This window comes from Mauremys reevesii, linkage group 6 (assembly GCF_016161935.1).
Source record: "Mauremys reevesii isolate NIE-2019 linkage group 6, ASM1616193v1, whole genome shotgun sequence".
Classification (NCBI taxonomy): domain Eukaryota; kingdom Metazoa; phylum Chordata; order Testudines; family Geoemydidae; genus Mauremys; species Mauremys reevesii.
Window position 1 is genome coordinate 58,308,964 of NC_052628.1, and position 18,855 is coordinate 58,327,818.

Here is an 18,855-nt window from a genome sequence, read left to right on the forward strand (position 1 = left end):
CAGAGAACTATCCACAATGACGCCAAGATCTTTTTCCTGATTCGTTGTAGCTAAATTAGCCCCCATCATATTGTATGTATAGTTGGGGTTATTTTTTCCAATGTGCATTACTTTACATTTATCCACATTCAATTTCATTTGCCATTTTGTTGCCAATCACTTAGTTTTGTGAGATCTTTTTGAAGTTCTTCACAGTCTGCTTTGGTCTTAACTATCTTGAGCAGTTTAGTATCATCTGAAAACTTTGCCACCTCACTTTTTACCCCTTTCTCCAGATTATTTATGAATAAGTTGAATAGGATTGGTCCTAGGACTGACCCTTGGGGGACACCACTTGTTACCCCTCTCCATTCTGAGAATTTACATTTATTCCTACCCTTTGTTCCTTGTCTTTTAACCAGTTCTCAATCCATGAAAGGACCTTCCCTCTTATCCCATGACAACTTAAATTACATAAGAGCCTTTGGTGAGGGACCTTGTCATAGGCTTTCTGGAAATCTAAGTACACTATGTCCACATGTTTGTTGACCCCTTCAAAGAACTCTAATAGATTAGTAAGACACGATTTTCCTTTACAGAAACCATGTTGACTTTTGCCCAACAATTTATGTTCTTCTAGGTGCCTGACAATTTTATTCTTTACTATTGTTTCAACTCATTTGCCCAGTACTGACGTTAGACTTATCGCTCTGTAATTGCCTGGATCACCTCTGGAGCCCTTTTTAAATATTGGCGTTACATTAGCTATCTTCCACTCATTGGGTACAGAAGCTGATTTAATGGACAGGTTACAAACCATAGTTAATAGTTCCACAATTTCACATTTGAGTTCTTTCAGAACTCTTGGGTGAATTCCATCTGGTCCCGGTGACTTGTTAATGTTAAGTTTATCAATTAATTCCAAAACCTCCTCTAGTGACACTTCAATCTGTGACAGTTCCTCAGATTTGTCACCTACAAAAGCTGGCTCAGGTTTGGGATCTCCCTAACATCCTCAGCCATGAAGACTGAAGCAAAGAATCCATTTAGTTTCTCCGCAATGACTTTAATCGTCTTTAAGCGCTCCTTTTGTATCTTGATCGTCCAAGGGCCCCACTGGTTGTTTAGGAGGCTTCCTTCTTCTGATGTACTTAAAAAACATTTTGTTATTACCTTTTGAGTTTTTGGCTAGCCGTTCTTCAAACTCCTCCTTGGCTTTTCTTATTACATTTTTACACTTAATTTGGCAGTGTTTATGCGCCTTTCTATTTACCTCACTAGGATTTGACTTCCACTTTTTAAAAGATGCCTTTTTATCTCTCACTGCTTCTTTTACATGGTTGTTAAGCCATGTTGGCTCTTTTTTAGTTCTTTTACTGTGTTTCTTAATTTGGGGTATGCATTTAAGTTGGGCCTCTATGATGGTGTCTTTAAAAAGTGTCCATGCAGCTTGCAGGGATTTCACTTTAGTCACTGTACCTTTTAATTTCTGTTTAACTAACCCCCTCATTTTTTCATAGTTCTCCTTTTTTAAATTAAATGCCACAGTGTTGGGCTGCTGAGATGTTCTTCCCACCACCGGGATTTTAAATGTTCTTATGTTTTGAATGTAGTTTAGTTTACAGGTTTTAAAGAACAGCAAGTGAACCTTGCCCCCTTCTCACTCCCCTTCCAAACTCCCTTGCGAAACTCCCTGTTAGCAGCCCCTGGTGGCAAAGCTCCCTGGTTGGTTGTGCACTGCTTTATGAAGCCCTGGCCTTCTTGATAGCCCTGCCCACTGACTAAGGCTCAACCAACTAACAGAGGCTTCATTTGGGAAATGATTTTCACTAGCCCTGCAAATATCCACTGTTTTATGCAGAATCATGCCCATTTATTGTGATAACTAGATCAGAGTAAAGCTATCAGTTAACCACATCTAATTCCAGCTCTAATATGTACACTGTTAGCTGCTCAGATACACTCTTATATGAATCACAAGGCATGTCCTGTAACAACTGTTAATTCTCACCTAGCAGCTAGTTTCTTGTAAAGAAAATGCACCTCTCTCAAGTGAGATGTTTAGACAGGCTTTTGAAATACTGTACTTGCATGAATTTAGCTAGCAGTTTGGCACCCACCTCAAGCTCCCAATGGAATTTACTGTAGGAGTATGTCTATACTACACTGTAAAGCCAAGTCTAGCAGACCCACAACTTCAGACCCATTCTTGCCAAGCTTGCACTTGAGCATCCACAATGCATTACTACGCAAGCCTCATACCCAGGTCCATGTCAACATGTCCATGCTGCACTATCCAGACTCAAGTCAAGACCTTGTTGGTTCTGGGAGTGTATCCCCAGGCTCTTAGCACCCTTGCTAGGTAGAGCTGCTCTAGGCTTTTGTCCCACAATAATACATTTTGAACTACTTATCCATCCAGCCCACAGAATTTGACTGGAAGTGATCTTAGCCTGCCAACACATTCAGCCAAGCCATTTCAGAGTCTGCATGCTCCCAGCAACATGGATCCATCACCGGTGGAAGAACATCTCCTGCTTCTGCTTTTGCTCCCATTTCAGCAATCAGGCATAGCATCTCTGAGATGCTGATGGACATGTTGGCAGCAGTGTTTATCCTCTTGATGATCCTTTTGAAGGGGAATATAGAAACAGCAGCTGTGACCCAGCTGATGCTGCTTGTGTCTCTTGCCCTAACTGCAGATTCCCCATATGTAGACCAGCATTTCTGGAGCAGGACCACAAGCAGAGAGTGGTGGGGTCATAGTCATGCAGACCTGGGATGACCAGCAATGGGTCCAGAACTTTTGCAAAGAAGCAGATATTCCTGGAGCTGTGTGATCAGCCTTCACTGACCCTCCAGTCTCAGGCCACATGCATGAGAGAGGCTGTGCAAGTCTAGAAGTGGGTTATTATAGCCATCTGGAGGAAGGTGGCTATCCCAGACTGCTACTGGTCTGTGGCCAACTAGTTGTGTGTTAGCAAGTCAACTGTGGGGCTTGTGGTGAAGGTTTGTGAGGTGATCAGGACTGTGCTTATGCCCACCATCTTTGGATAAATCAGTGTTCCTGAAACAAATACCAGCTTTGAGAGAATAGGCCTTCCAAAGTGCACTGGGGAATCAATGGGACTCATGTGCAGATGAGTTTGCCCTCTGCAAGGAGCACATGACTACATAGCTGCAAAGGGTACTACTCCATTGTTATGCAGGACCTAACTGACCACGGAGGCAGGTTCATGGACGGAAACATGGGATATAGTGGCAGGGTGCAGGATACCACGCTTTTTTGGTTTTCCTACTGAATGACATTTTTATAAATAGAGTCACTGTCCCCCCCTTATTCAAAAGGATCCTGCATATCCCGTTTTGCCATTGTTTATGAAACCATACCCTGGCCACAGAGGCCCTGGCAAAAGGTTTGACTAGATGCTCAGTAGGTGTAGAATGGTAGAAGAATGAGCAGTTGGCAATTGAGATTTCAATAGGGCTGCCATCAAAACTGTTTGCATGCCAATGTTTTTAATGCTGTCTACATTATTGCACCACAAATGTCTGCAAGGACAGAGGAAAGCCATTGCACCAGGACTGGACTCAAGCTATTACTTGATTGCTACATGCAACCAGAAAGTGCACTTTCCTTTACTAGGGGAAGATCTGCACAGGTAACAGCAGTCCGAGATGCTTCGTGCACCCACAAAATGGATTTCCACAGTGAATGGATGAGGGGGACATGAAATAGTATTTGTAATTGGGCCATACTCATCCCTCTATTTCTGGGGCAGCTTTGGAAGTTTTGTGGTTATGAAATTTTATTATGCATTTTACACACACTTGATGTACTTCATAAGCTGTGTCTCCTGAATTACTGTAATGTTCTATTTGAATAAAGTTAATGAAACCAGCTTGTGAAAATTTAACACTTTGCATATTTAAAAACAGACAAGTAACCATGTACATACCTGATGGCAGATCAGCTGCCATCCACACATAAAACAGTGCATATTAAAAAAAATGACAGTGCAAACTAGTCAATGCATATATACTGTCACCATAGTAGTGACACGGCTCCTGGGTGTCACCTATCCTCCTTGGCCTCATTTCATCTCTGGCTGTTCGTTCTTGTGCATTGGCACCTGGTTTCTTTTCTCTGGCCAGCAGAGATGGAAGAGCACATTGTCTGACCAGGAGAAAAAAAATACTATCATTTTCCCCATGGGCTGCATCCCTTAGTTTCATTTTATTCATACAAAAAATCACTGTCCATCTCAAGAGGTCCTGTTTAGATTTACATATCAAAAAGTTAAGATCATTTATAAATCTCCATAAGTTGGCCTGGAGTTGGGCATAGGGGGTTTGGGGCTTCCTGTGAGGAACCACAATACTAGCTGTGGTTGTACAATCCCTTCAGGCAGGGCAAGCTCTCAAGGACATTGATATTGAAGCATGAACTTTTTCCCCTTTGTGTTTTTTTGTTTTTATCTTGAGTAAGCGTGGCCTTATTTTATCCTCACTAAAGTCAATGGCAAAAGTCAATTGACTTCACTAGTCTCAATCCTGATCGTATCTTTTAAATTTAAGAGTATTTAATATTTTTTTAAATGAATCAGGACTTCTTTTGTAACACTTTAAAGCTGTATAGCACTGTTAGGTGCTGCTGAGATAATCTTTTAAATGGCACTCTTCCCCTGGAGTTCCCAGAGCGCACAATTGACACTTTCTATAAGTCTAGAAAGAAGCCCTGAGACCAGACTTCGAGGTCACTTCTACTCCCAATGGCCTTTCAATATAGTAGCTCATTGTTCCACCTTATGGCCACTAGTATTCGATTTACAATGCATTTTTCAGACTTTAATGAGTAACTAAGGTCTTGTTAGCATATGGAGTTCAGATTGGCAAATGACTCATGAAAAGCATGGAAATTAGTCATATTCGTAATTCAGGCACCTCTAAGTTTTAAAAAGAGATTTCAGTCAAATCTTTCCAAACAAAAAGATAAGCATAAATTCATCCTACATAAAGACACTTTTAAAAATCATTTTCATTAAGTTATTTTCATAACTAGGATGTATTGCAATACAAATCAATTCTTACTAGTAGTTGAAAGCCTATGCTGTCACAAGGGTGCAATTCAGATTCATGTGGGGGCGGGGGAGCAAAAAATGGCTGAGAATTTAAAAGTTGGATGATGACAGACCACAAATCCCAAGCAATGATTGAACCTGCTGATATTCTAAACAGAAAAAACTCTCAGTCATGCTCATAGTTGTCTCCATTACTTCATGCTAATTCAGACTCTGTGCTTCAGAGTGACACACAAATGACAATCCTGGAATCTTATCTAGATTATATAGTCATACATATGCCCAAATATTAAATTAAATGCAACTCCCACCCCCAGAAAGCAATTATTGCAGCAGATCAGCCAAATGTCAGAACAATCTGAAAGTTCAGGAGTGAACTCCTGGCCCCACTGAAGGCAATGGGAGTTTTGTCATTGAAGACAGTGTGGCGAGGATTTCACCAAGGTTTCTAACACAGCATCAATTCAGAATGTCCCATTTATTTTATGACATACCTTTTCAACACAAAGACAGGCAAATAAAAGCCTGTTTTGGAAGTTTCAGCCCAAAATAAGTTGGTCTGTCAAACTTACAAGCAACTGCAAAGGGGAAGCAATGGGAGTTTTGTCTTCCATAACACACTTATTCAACAGGACCACAGTGCACCATAGGCACTTCAGCTGTGCCTAAGAGTTCCTCCATTGGTAAAGTGGGGATACTACTCATACTTGCTTCACTGTGGGATTGTGATTAGTAAATTTCTATCTGTACAATGCTTGGAAAACAGAGCAGTGCAGAAGTATTTATCATGAGGTGCTTGCAGAAAGTAACACTGCACATCTAGAGAGACAACCTCTTTCTGATCCTAGCTCTGTTGCTTTCTGGAGAGCCCAGGTCGAGTATGATAGAGTCAAAGGGAACATGGGCATGGGAGAGAGGAGGATTATTTGGCACAAGCATTTTCTGCCAAATGAGAAGCAAATCTCAAAAAAAGAGACAAAAAGGTACACAGAGCAGCAGTGGAAACTGTAGCCAGTTATGTTATAGGGAAATTGCCTAGGTCTTGCTAATGTACTACCAGCAACATGTATAATATCTGCATATTTGCTGGTCAAAGAAACAGGCTGTTATTGTTCAACTTTCCTTGCTGGGGTGGGGGTCGTCACTGAGCCTAGGGATTTAGGGCAGTTGGGCCAACACCACTTCACAGAAACAGGAATTAACAGATAAAGAGCCGGTGGCCAGTGAAAGAGATACTGCTGCAGCCTACTCAGACCAAGGGAAGCCTAAGGGCACACAGCCCCATTGTATGAGGCCCAAACTCAGCAACCTGGAGAAAGCATCCAACAGAAGAAGCTTTACCAGGGCTCTGACATTACCCCTGCTGTAAGCAGAGCCCCGCTGAAGTTCAATGAAAGTGTGCCTGCTTACAGTACTGCTGAATTTGGCCTTAGGAGTTTCAAGCAAGCCTGTGGCCAGGGGCGGCTCTAGGATTTCCGCCACCCCAAGCAGGGCAGCATGCCGCGGGGGGCGCTCTGCCGGTCACTGGTCCACCGGCGCCGCGGGACCACTGGACCTTCCGCAGGCATGCCTGCGGGAGGTCCGCCGGAGCCGCCTGCCGCCCTCCCGCGGGACGCCGCCCCAAGTGCGCGCTTGGCGCGCTGGGGTCTGGAGCCGGCCCTGCCTGTGGCTATATTAAGCTACCAGAGCTGACCCAAGAAATGCTTGTTATCTGTTTGGGGTTTTTTCCACCTCCAGACATTTGGCTGGAGATAATGAGAGAGAAGCAAACACAGCTGCCCTTTAAAAAAAAAAAAAAAAAAAACACACACACACACACACAGAAAAGTTGTTTGCTCATCATCATGTCTGAATTCAGGGATGTCACAATGATTTTCAAATAATTATGTTCTTTGACTTACTTAAAATAGAGGAATCAATTACATAACATTCGGGCCAATCTGATTAAAAACTTAGAGTGGTTTGTGGGAAAAGGTTAGGAAAGACGCCACAAGGGTGAACCAGCAGCTTCCAGAATGGCAACTTGCGCTGTGCTCACACTGATGCCTGAAATATATCCACTGATTGGGGAAAAAATTGGTTGGGGGAGAATAAGAATAAATTGACTCTTGCTCTCAACTAGTTTACGGAGAGATGATCTTTCCCGAGGCTCATTTTAGTTTTGAGATAACATCTTGTTGAGACTGAATATAAGATAAGAACTACATGCATTTCCCCCTGCTATCCAAAGAGTTCAGGATGCTACACAGCAGGATGAAAATAAGTACGTAATACAAACTTGTACAACAGTCCCCTCTTAAAATGCTATTGCACAAAAGGAGGTCCAGTGTAAAAGGGTTGGGAAGGAAGAGTAATAAATACAGGGTAAACTGACCATTCCACAGGGAGAAATGAAACAAGGAATCCAGGTGGAGTAAGTTCTACACTATAAAAAGCGACAAAGAGTCCCGTGGCACCTTATAGACTAACAGACGTATTGGAGCATGAGCTTTCATGGGTGAATACTCACTTGGCATCTGACGAAGTGGATATTCACCCATGAAAGCTCATGCTCCAATACGTCTGTTAGTCTATAGGTGTTACAGGACTCTTTGCTGCTTTTACAGATCCAGACTAACACGGCTACCCCTCTGATACTTCTACACTATAGTCTCCACTGTGGCAAAACTGATCATCTGCTGACTTCATACTTGATCATGGGTCTGTGCTGCTTCCATAAGCAACAAGTGATGGAACATCTCTAACAAGATCCCTGTGAAGTGGCAACTGCAGTAATTAAGTTTAATGATCAACACTGAATGTGTTGTTACATTCAGGCCACCATAGGATAAGGACCCAGCCAACACAGGCTGTCAAAGGCAGTGCTAGCCCATTGGGGACCCTAAGCAGGAATATTTTGGGAGGCCCACACACACACACACACACACACTCACAGTTAAAAGCTAATAGGGGGCGCCTCTTGAGCTACTCGGGGCCCTAAGCAATTGCTTAATCTGCTTGTGCCTAATGCCGGCCCAGCTCTAAACATATGACCACCACATGTACCATGTCTGATACCTAGTTCCCATGGAAAGGGCACAATGAGAAGGAACACCAAAATTCTTAACCTGATTTTGAACAAATCCCTTCAACCAGCAGAGGCACAAAGGAGGAGTGAGTTGCTTCTTATTGTGGAAGCCAGTAAATAAGTAACAAGGTTTTGAAGAGATCTTAATGAATGTTAGTTAGCATGAGTTAGGTTAACTGTGACCCTGGTGACGTGAGGAAGCAAGATAATGTAAGACAGAGTGAATTGTGTGAAAGTTATTACGACCTTGCAATATGCAGTCTTGTTTTTCTAGTGAGATAGCAGAAAAGCTTATGTATAAACAAAATGTATGTGTTGCTTTTTACTGTCTGTATTATTGCTAGAAATTGTCTGAAAGAACGGTATAAAGGCTTGATGTAATTGTTTACCAGTTGAGAGACCTGTCCAGGACCCTGTGTCCTATGGCACTCTCTCCCTCCATGGTAATTACTGGAGAAATAATAAAGTATTTAATTTTGCTGCACCCAAACAAAAAGCGAGAACTGAGTTTTCTTCGACATTATTTATGTTCACTACCCAACAGCAAGACTTCTGCTTTGAGGTTTGAGGATGTACTCCTAGTCAGCAGGCAATATCAGTCAAGTATTGCTGCAGAACAGAGATCAAACTTGATCACCATTCAAGAGATACACAGTTGCGTATTATGCTACATCAATAATTTCTTGTTTAGAAGTGATCTCACAGTTAGGCTCCATATACACCTTGTGCAACATGGGAAATACAATAGAATCTTTGTGTGATGACTTTTTCCATTACTTACTGACACCATCCTCCAGGTGTGATGGTAGCCATTGGTGTGACGTTCTAGACAGAACAGCAATAATCCATATTAAACAATCATATTAACAGCTACTAAGAGCTCCGCATGACCAAAATGCTCACTTGGTCTCACTCTAAAACCTGCCAGAGATTTACATTACCCTAACAAGTGCCGTTTCAGTTCTAAAGGAAGGCCAGAGACTGGGCAGGATCTTACCCAAGTTGACAACGGTGCCCATGAGCAATTCTTTGGCTATTATTCTCCTAATGCAGCTACTAGTAAAACAATTCTAGCCCATATATTTTTGTACTTTGTGTTAGCAATTCCATCAACTTAAAATTGGAGATCTACTAACTTGAAGTCTAGTTCATTTCAAAAAAATTAGTTAGAATTGCTGGTACTACCCCTGCCCCTGAGTCCCCCTGCCAATTTTGGGGCATTACAAACACATTTTCCTATATTTAAAAAATGCTTTTCTCCCTTGCTGCATGAAAGGCCCACACTAACATGGGAAACTGGCTAACTGACCAGCCAGAGAAACAAAACTGATTAGACACAATTCTGTAAAATGCCTGGAGAGAGAAAAAAAGGTTGTCTAAATTTGTCAATTAAAATAACGTTGGGTGTAATATACCACATCACCTCAAAAGAAATTCTGATCAAAGTTTGTTTTTAAACTGACAGTCCTTTTAAGAATGTAATTTCATTATGCTCAATTTCATCAAACTGACACAGTGATGTTACATGAAACATTCCTGCTTAAGGGACTGTGCAGTCATTGTGCTGTTCTACTTGCTATATTTTTCAACTCAGATCCACCCTGCAAAACTCCCTCACTATGCAGGTTATTCAACCAGTGCTAAACAAAACTTCACCACTTTTAACAGCCTGCCAAACAGAGAGGGGAAGAAAACAAATGGACAGGAAACTGTACTTATCCCATCTCGCCACAGAGTGTCACCCTTATTCTATGTGTTGCTTTGGTAGGCAGTATTTCCAAGGAGCTGGAAAAACAGAATTATTAATGGGAGCCAGGTTCAGTGTTGAGTAGTCAGGCTGGAGTTCGATCATCCTTTATGTAAACTGGTTTTATTTCATTATTCTTCTTTGTGTATTTGCTTTTTAATGAGTCTCTTCCTTCCTTCTCTTCACCAAGAAGCTGGCAGGAGAGTAGATACAAACTCTGGGAAAGAGCTTACACAACATGCACAACCCTCCCAGCCATCCAATAGAATTTTAAATGAAGTTCTATAATGTGTGTTGCTTCAATACTTTGGGCCACTGCACTTTTGGGAGAAGATTTCTTAACTTGAAAATGCTGGCATGTAACTGTGCACCAACATCTGCCACATACCTGTAGCTTGGTTATTGTGACATAAGATTTACCTGTCTGTGCTACAAATGCAACCAAAGTATAACTAGAAGAGGGGGTAGTCCCATCTTTACATAGCATTACCCTATTCTAATGTGATTAGAGGATTTAGCTGCTGACTTATGGTGGAGAGCTCACGATAACCCCTCTGAATGCATTGCCAATGTCATGGTGGTTCTCAAGGACATCAGAGGTGTTCAAAGTATGTTGTTTCCAATTTGGAGTATCTGGCTTTCCATTACAGAAGCCATTCTTCTCTTTGTACATCATACAAGATGGACATATGAAAAATGATACCATGAGAATCATCTTTGGATACTTGGGCAGAACCATCTTGTAGGGATTTTTTTTTTGGTATTGGAGAGTGGCGATGACGACACAGTGCAGCTCTCTCACTACCCCACATTCTGATGTTGGAATAGTACTGAAGCTATACTTTTAGTGATCACATGAGACGCTCAAAACTCTTTCATGGAAAAAACACTTTTCCATTTGATTTTTGGATATTGGCCTTTGAAATTAGTACAAAATATTGCCATTGCATAACCTTGTTACTATGTTTCTTTTGAATTTATCTTTTCAGATCTTGCACATTTGTTTTTTTGTTGGTGAATTTTGAATGTCACCTGGGTTTGTAGTTGTTGGGGGTAGTTAGAGACTTTTTCAGATTGCGGGGTACACACTTGATTATTATTATAGGTCAATATGTATCCCTGTCAAGTGGGCTTACTTTATGCATAGCAATGAGGGATACATCTTGTAATAAATTACACAGAGGAATGTCATTTGAAACTTGACATTATAAAGGTAAATGAGTACTGCCCTGACAGAGACAACGCTTGGTGGTGGTGGTGGTTGTAATAAAGTTATGACAACAGAATTTTAGTAAGAGACTAGACTTCATTTCCTGCCCCCCTCATACAATTACAAAATGTTGATCCCTGTCATGTGATGGAAATCAATATCCTCTAATGCCAGTGGCTGCTGTTACAGTCATGATCAGACTCTAGTTCATTTGTTCACCTTCATGAAAGTTAAACAGCGAGATGATAGAAGATGTGGACCTCTTATGCTGTATAGGGTAACAGACACCCACATAATCTTCCTGAAGACCTTTCTGTTTACAAACTAGAAGGCTCAGTATAACAGAATCCAATGAATTTTTGTGGGTTTGCTTTGCAAATACCATCTGCTTTCAGTCACATTCCCCAACTTACATAGATGACATGTGGATCTGGATATTTGTCCTTTTTCGGGGACAGCATTTCCAAAGAAAAATATTTTGGTGCAGAACCTGCTCTCAGCACCTTAAACAGAAAAATCAAATTTTCATAGAGCATGGATAGTGCAGGTCTAAGATTACCTGATAGAATTAAAAAAAAATTCAAGAAGTTTTTTAAGCCTTCTCCCATACAGACACAATGTTGACTCCTTCCACAAAACTAAACCACCAGTGTCACTGGGAAGGTGAGTCACATGACAGTGAAAATGTCTAAACGAAGCAGCATGTACATTTAAGTCTCTTGTTTTTGTTTTTTTACAGTCCTTCGGCTACTTCAGAGGGATAGTCCATATTATTTAAGTCCAAGAAACAATGGAGATGGTGCATGAGTAGCTACACATCCAAAAGCAGTTTTGGTCATCTTTATTAATGACCAGAGCCATATTGGAGCCCTAAGTACAGCTTTATCACTGTTATAAAAAGGCTATCATCCTAGTGAGAAAATACATTAGAGGCCAACCAGAATGGAAGGAAAAATAATGGCTGATGTAGTTAAAGGTTAAAAAAAGTAGGCTCTTAATCCTGCATCTATTGAGTTTTCTTAATTGGAACAGGATTAGTCCCCTTTCTCTTTCCACAAAGGACCTGTAAATGGGAGACTTATTGAGGTATAGAGAACACACGCTATAGACCAAGGTTGTTTATGATAGTATCCAAATCAAGGTTTCTATAATTACTTCTCTCTTTTCAAGAGCATGGCCCTCTGCTGTGATTAAATTTCCACAGACATTTTGTTTAACTTAATAGTATGTGACCCAGATATAAATATCACTGCAGTAGCTTATGAGGTGGTATTGTAATCTATACTAGCTGGAAGGGAGAAACAGCTAACATGATATCCCTGATACTAGTAGGAAGTTGCCATAGCTACAAGATGAGTCACTTATGAAAAATGAAAAGCTGAACTCTGACTAGGCTGACATTGTGACATGCTTGTATTTTAGTTTAAGCCACAATGATCTCTTCTGGTGGACTGACAAAAAGAAAAAACCCTCAGACTTGACAGCTTCAACTCTTGCTTAGCAAATTTGAATTTCCATATACAAAATTAAGTTTAGGGAGAAATAGCTTCAGGAACCTCTACTTCGCATCAGATTGGTTTTTCATTCTATTGTCTCTTTATGTGCATTCAGTACCCTTTGAGATGGAGAGAACTATTTAGAAAGTGAACTGAGAAAGCAGAGGGTAAATGTGCAAAGAGAGAACAGAATTTCCTCCCCCCTCACACAGGGCAAACTATACAACTTATAGCATAAGTAGCTAAGACTAACTCCTGAATTTTCCCCAACAAGCTAACAGAGAGACTGATCTTTACTTCCACTTCAGATCTGCGTGGTAGTGATTCATCAGCAGTGTACAGTGTGAGGGTTGCTTGTTTAGTTTTCAAAGCATTTAAATGCAATGAAAACAACTATCTCCTGTAAATAATTCTTTAAGTGGAGAACTTGCAAGTTCTGTACACTCTTCAACACTCTACATCAGCAGTTCTCAGATGGTGGGTCGGGACCCTATTTTAATGGGGTTGCCAGGGTCAGCATTAGACTTGCTGGGGTGGAAACTGAAGCATGAGCCCCATCACCGCAGACTGAAGCCAAAGCCCACAGGCTTCAGCCCCAGGGTGACTCTCCCCTGCCAGGGGTCATGTAGTAATTTTTGTTGTCAGAAGTGGGTCACGATGCAATGATGGTTATACGTAGAGCAGCAGTTCTCAAAATACTGTAGGGGCAAAGAGGATGGCTTTGCTGATAGAGTCCCCACCTCATTCCCAATAAAACGACACACACTTTTTTTTAAGCCTCTATACAAGTCACCCCTCGTGGGGGGTGCTGGTTTATTAACAAAAAGGCAACTCCAAAGTAATATTGTAGCCTAAACCTTGTCCCCAGGGGTGGTTCCTCCTAGAGTTCCTTCCCTCGGGACCTGTCTGTCCCAAATTCTAGCTGTCTGCTAGAGGGTAGAATCTAATAAGACCCAGTGAGTCAGCACCAGTTAGCCCACAGCTCCAGGCAAGGTTCCAACACCTGCTCTCAGAGTGGTGTAACAGGAGAATCCTGTCACTCTCAGCAGCATATCTGTAACTGTTGTAACCTTAGTATTTTTGGTTTCTTAATCATTTAAATACCATGTCACCTACAGTAGTTGGGATTCCAAAGAACGTGGAGAAAGGATTTCAAAACCATGCCTGCGAGAAGCAAAATAGGCAACACTTTAGGAAGTCTTTTCAGAGGAACACAGGAATTACCAGACTGGGTTCATGTAGACCAGCATCCTGCCTTCAGTTGTGGCCAGCACCAGATGCTCCAATGGAAGCATTTAGCAGCAAGCAGTCTACTCCTACCTCCCCTCTTTGTGGGTGGGGAGAGAGCCTCCAAAGGCATTTGTACTCTTGTCCTGCTTTTGAATGCCAAAATGGGCCCTAATGTGTAAGCAAAGGCACCTGCTAATTGCATGTCCCCCTCCCTCTACTCAATTCCTATCACAAGAATGGTCATTCATAAGTGAGAGAACCAACATGCCATAATCTTCTAGTGCCCTGAGCAGTCATTAAATAATCTAAATTCTTCCTTTAAAATGTGGAGATTGACCTCTGAAAGTCTTAATAGTCCTGCTCCATTGACTCAGCACCTCCCAGCTTTGCCCTCATCTTCCAGTGAATTCTATAGGAGTTGAGGTGGTTCAATCAGTGCCACATAGGATCAAACCCTGAATTTTGTCAGTTTTTCCATTCGTATTTGCTGTCATGAACAATGATCTGTCATCCTGTTAACAGGCTTGCTTTTCCATATTAATCACAAGCTGCTCTACTGGTCTTGCTTGAAAAGCTTTATGATGTGTCAAATTAAGAGCCATACAAATTTGTTTCATGTTCAAGGTCTTTTAGAGAATTATGTATTTAATTTTAACTACACTGGAAAACAGTTCTCACTAAGTAGAGAATGGACAAGAGACAAATCAATTAGCACATTCACAGGATGACAGGGAACACAAAGAAACATGCTACCCAAGAGAACTATAGCAAACAAATTCTTCAATTGGATATCAATAATATACTTGAATCATCATGGCTTATAACACATTAGTATTGCATTAACAGTGTTTGCATTTAAGGTAGTACAGTTGAAATCACAAAGACTCAAGGAATACAGAAGTTAAGATTCAAACAGCAATATTAAACTGTGCTTAAGATACAAGATTTAAAATATAAAGATACACAATCAGAATAAAGGGAATATAATATACTGTCTATATGCAAAGGAACATGGATAACAAAATCTAGAATGCAGTAAAAAGCTGCAGAGATCCTGAAGTGATAGGACCTGTAGTGTTTCACACTCCCAACCCCTAAATGTTACAGGCATTTTTCTGGATTGGTGTGTGTTTTTCAGTGAGAGCATTACAATTTCCCTCACACAAGTGGTCCCAGCAGCAACTCCTACACCTGCTGGCAGGGGCACGCACAGAAATAAAAATGTAGCTGTTTTTGGAGGGGCACTTTCTGAGCCCTCTGCAGCAGGAGGAGCTGGCTCTTATCCCAGCCCTGGCAGCCAGAGGAGCTCTCTCTCTCCCTGCCACCCCAGGGCTGCAGAAGCTGTCATCTCCTGCTGCTCAGCCCCAGAGGAGTTCTGTGCCCCAGCTGATTGGGGAGTGTGTGCATCTGCTTTCCCCTACCTGTGCATGTCCCTGCCTTATGGGTTGGTCAGGGTTTGGAAATCTGCACACTCACCCAGAATCTCATTAAATTTCTTGTCAACTCTAAATTGTGTTTTGGATTAATCTTTTGTGTCTAGTTAAAGGATATATTTTAAAAAGCAAAAAAGTTGAATACGATTGCTAGACTAACCATTCTCTCTTGCGAAAGAGCCTATAATACAAAGAATCTTAAGAAAGTGAATTTAACCCCCTTTTTCAGTCTCAGATTTGGCTTTTAATACAAAAATGTCAGCCTCTATAAAAAAAGATTACAATCTCAAAGGAGGCTCAGTGTGACACAAGCTTCACATAATAATCAGATGTATTTTAGAAGTACTTCTCTTCCTTGATTGCAGGGGGAAGATTGGTAGATCTTTTCACTTTGGACAAGCATTGCTTGCGAGAAGAACTAGCAGCTATGATCACTTATCTAAAAGAGACCAAGAGTGCTACTAAGAAAACAATGCCACGTTTCTAACACATTGAGTGGGAAATGCCAAGCCAATGCAACTTTGTCAACACAGAATATTTCCAATGGTGGCATTTTACTTTAAAGGGTGATCTCTCTCAAAAGAGGATTAATACTTATTTTAAATAAAAGGAATAGATGCAGGGTGGGGGGGGGAGCGCTATGCTGTATAATTCAGGTCACATTTTCAAATTTAAAACCAACACCTTTTGAACCTGTAATGCATGTGTCAAGTATGAAACAAAAAACAGTATCATTTTGTCAAGTCATATCTGCTCACCAACATCTGAAAAAAAACTGTGCTGTATCACAGGACTGATAAAAGCACGCTGACTTTGTCACCTTGGCTGTTAGGATTTGAAAACAGCAAGAGAGACCTTGGAAAGCCACCTTCCCTCATATATTGGCAAGTATTACAACAGCTGGGCTGGAAAGATGGGTAAAAAAAAGTGGTGGCCAATGGTTAAAAAAAATAAAAAAAAGTTATTTCCTACAACACTCACTCATGCCTCAGTGATTTAACAAGGAAGTGAATTACTGCATTTTCATACATTTGGCTGTTACTATGTAAACTTTAGGAAACTCTCACTTAAGTCCTACTTAATATTTGTCCCCACAAAAAGACCACTGCACAACATGTCAAAAGTGTCAGTATCTCATGAGGGCCAAGGCTGAAACAGCAACCAGGTTGCAAATCAGGCTCTGCCAACATACCTTAAACCAATCTTTAACCAGTGCTACTACTTTAGTTAGTACTAAATTCATCACAAAGTTTACCCCTCCTCCACCCCCAAAAAAATAGGTTATAAAATTCAGTGTCCCTGAATTTTAACAGTATCTCAGTACCCACATAATATTGTGGAGACAGCTTAGTGACTAAAGCCATTAAATCACACAGATAAGACCTGTTAGAATAGAGATATGTAAACAAATGTGATGTTAATGATGGATGAGACTATGTTCTCTTAATCTGCTTAATTGTAAAACCAGAGCTGCTTTGACAATTCAAAGAAGAGAAAAGAATCACAGTGGGAAACAGAACAGATTCTATCAACACTAAACAGTCTGGTTTAGTTAAACTTCAAGGGCAGTTCTGCACACAGAGGGGTTGCAGGAGCAGACCACAGGACAAGCGTACACAGACTCCATCCAAGCCTGGTTTAAAAAGACACTGTCTTATAGCTTAGGACCAAAATGCATTTTGTTTTAAAAAGTTTTACAAACTCAAACCTGAAATAGTATCCCTGTGAAAGATATTTTATTTGTTCACTGGAAATAAAAGTGAATTTTAAAAACACTGAAAATTCCCCTGCAGTGGTGGAAATGCACTGTTGTTGTGCTGGATGTGACCTGCCACAGGCCAGCCAAGGGGTTTAAGTGCAGTATAAAGATACCCCCAGTATCCTAGCTGCAGGGGGAAAGAGGGTAGCATAAGTTAATATTAGTCTACCTACCCAACTTGAGTCCATCAGTCACCTTTGTCCAGATTCTCACCAGTAAGGCCCTCTCAACCCAATACCCCCTTCTGGAGACAGGCCTCCTGCCATCACCTGAAGAAGGGCTCCTTTTTGGGATATCCTGCAGACATCAAACCACTGCAGTTCTTCTCTGCAGCACTGATTAATTCTCCAACAACCTGGACCTCTTGCTCTGTCTGATAAAGTCCTTTTGCCACTCCAAGCCATTTTGGGGCCTGCTCCCTCCAAGAGCACCTTTTCTCACTAACCAGCTCCCCTAAGAAAACTCTTTCCTCAGGAGCTTCCTCTTTATGTCCCCTCAGGCTTTCTACCTGAGCTCTCATAAGTCTTTATTAGTTCCCTGTGCTCCTTAAGTAATTAACTGCCACCCAGCCACCTACGTAATTAACTGTTCACAGGTGTATCTGGATTGGCTGTCAGAGGTCGGCTGGATGCCTGACACCCTCAAGAATGGCCAGTTACCTTTTGAAATAACTCTATCATTGAACTTCCACTGAAATCTGCAGCAGTTGATACATGTCTGATGGGCCCTTGTCTACACTGTTTTTTGCACCAGTGTAGCGATTTAATGTAGCCATGTGCACTCCTGTAAACACCTAATGTAGCTGAGCTGCACCTATGGAAATCGTGACTTATACCAGTATAGCTTACTCTGCAAGTTGTAGTTTACTTCAGTGCATCCCTATTAGAGGTTCACACCAATGGAGCTACATCAAATACCTACATTTGCTGCAAACTCCTCTCTCCTTCCAAAAAAACCCCAACAAAATCCCCACCCTAGTGTAGGCAAAGCCTGGATCTATTGCTCCCCAAGCCAAAGGTGGCCAAGTTGGTGTGCTGAACTGCTGGATGGGAAAAAGGGGCAGTGCCCCATTACCGTATATTGCTCAATAGCAACTCCACCGTTCAGTTCAGGAGCAGTGTTAACAGACTGAAGAGGTTCTTTCTAATCCTACCTTTCTAAAAGATGACCAGCATAATTCAGGGCTCAAAGATGGAGACGATAAAAGCAAGTTGGGGAATTCAGGTCTTTTTAGGACCATCTCCCTTCTCTACTTGCTAGGAAGAAAAAATCCCAGCAAAAGATATTTTAGTTGGAATTGTAGCTTCACACAATACATACTACAAAAGGTTCATAAAAATCTTTATAGTGACGCAATTGTATTCTAGACAAAATGTATTCATTCCCCAATGTCATGCAACTACACTTAAAAAAACAAACAAATCAAAATAAAATAGCAAAAAAAGCACATTCAAAGAACAATTAGGTTGTGAAAGACACTCACGGTACGATCATTGGCCACAACTCAGCTTTTCACTGCTGGTTCTGAACCACACCTGCTGGACCGCTGAGATTCATCTATTAACACTCCGTTGAATACAATGGAAAACTAGGATGCACATGGTACATTCAACAGCATAGCAAGTGTGTTATTTCTGGAGGTACAAGGACAACAGAAATCAGCTGGTTAACCACTTCTGTAATGCACCTTCCTGAATGTAAGTGAGGTTAGTCTGAACTCTGATTGTTTATCGTTTTTATTAGTTTCTATTAGGGCCATAGGCCCAAACTGTCAGTAGGCCTCTAAATTTCCAACCACAACATTTATGGGTTCATTTATTTGTATGTGCCAGATCTGACATTTGTGCACACAA

General features: G+C 41.2%; 1 long non-coding RNA gene across 2 annotated transcripts in view; it reads right to left on the reverse strand.

Moving 5' to 3' along the window:
• LOC120407638 overlaps positions 1–17,507 on the reverse strand; it is a 38,209-nt gene extending 20,702 nt beyond the window's left edge. For both annotated transcript variants that reach the window (XR_005600147.1, XR_005600146.1), the window contains exon 1: positions 17,176–17,507. This is a non-coding gene — a long non-coding RNA (uncharacterized LOC120407638). The remainder of the gene's footprint in view (positions 1–17,175) is intronic.
• Positions 17,508–18,855: the final 1,348 nt, after the last annotated feature.